Below are 1,500 nucleotides of genomic sequence, written 5' to 3'. Positions count from 1 at the left end.
GGCCACGGGGGGTTTTACGCCCCCAGGCGCCCATTCCAGCGTGCTTGCCGGCTGCGAGCCTCGCTGAAGCCTAACCGCGGAGGTTGGAGACCATCAGCTCGGACAGGTAGCCTGCCAGGTATGGAAGGGGTGTAGGAGAGGCGATCCCAGCCGAAGCCGGGTTGCCCTCTCTACATAGATCCTGCGACCCCATCTGAGGTCCGATCCGGGACGCAAACGTTGGGCCGTGCAAAAGTCATTCCGGGGGCACGATTCTGTATGGACCAAAGGCGGTGGCAGAAAAAAGCCCATACAAACTGGGCCTGCAGATTCGCCCGTTCGGACGAACAAGGGGGACTTGGTCAAATCCACGTCGATTCCGGCCGCACCCACCGGCCACCGACCCGTCGAGGCTGGCTCGACCCCCAGGCCGCCGCTGGACCCCGTGGTCCGGCCAAGTCCCGCCGGCGCGCCAACTGGCTCCCCGCCGGGCACCACCCTCCAGGCCCCATGCCCCCCCCTGCCCCGGGCGTCGAACCGGCCCCGGCGCGAGGCTACGCGGTCCCTGGCTCCGGGCACCCCCAGGCGGTCGACGGACGAATGTCGGTGCGGGTGGCCCAGTTCGCCTCCGACCCCGCTCCGCGCACGGCTACACGCTTCGCGGCCCTCGCTTTACTGATTCACCGCAGGGCCGAGGCCCGGGGGGGTCGGGTTTGGGGGGTCAGCCGGAGGGGGCCCAGATATATATTTTTCACACACCGACCCCCCACCCAGCACCCCGAGGACCACCGACCCATCTTTCGTCTCAGCATGGCACATAGCCCGGAACGCCGCCAGGCCCCCCCGGCGCCCAAAGGCTAGCGCCAAAAACGCCCGCCGCCGGCCTTGCCAGGCGGGCGACCCATAACGCGCCTCCCACCAAGGCATCCTACCGCGCCAACTGGCTCCACAGGTGTTTCGGTGCCTGGCGGCCCAGGATCGAGCGCACCGGGCTCCCCGCATTCAGGCTGTGGCCCGTTGCGCCCTCGCTTGGCCCTCCCCAGGCCTGGGGGCCGCAGGCGGCCGGGGGGGAATATCTGCTAGCGGTGGGTTGAAATCGCGTCCAACCACGGTTCTGACACCTTTGCACGGTTTCCTGGATCTGGCTTGACCGATTCGCCGCAGGGCCCGGGCCAGAGGGTCAACCTGAGATATCGACGACGGCCAGATCGAGGAGCCAGTTGACCCCAGGCCCAGCGGCCGTCCCTCCCTCCTGCCAACTGGCTCGCCTCCTCGCCCTGGTGGAACACCGCCGTGCCCGGCTTCCTGCTTCGTGCTTCCTGCTTCGTGCTTCGTGCACCCCGGCACTGCACCGGTCTGCCACCACGGCCACACGCCCCCGTCCCTCCCTCCTGCCAACTGGCTCGCCTCCTCCGCCAGCGACGGCCACTTACCGGCTCCGGCCAAGGCGTGGGTGGCCGGCCCGTCGACCGCTCGCACTCTGTCGAATTCAACCAAGTCCCGTTCGATGCACAACTGGTC

The sequence above is a fragment of the Cimex lectularius genome, unplaced genomic scaffold, assembly GCF_000648675.2.
Source record: "Cimex lectularius strain Harlan isolate CLEC.00 unplaced genomic scaffold, Clec_2.1 scaffold476, whole genome shotgun sequence".
NCBI classification, from domain to species: Eukaryota; Metazoa; Arthropoda; class Insecta; order Hemiptera; family Cimicidae; genus Cimex; species Cimex lectularius.
This window is presented reverse-complemented; position numbering follows the sequence as displayed.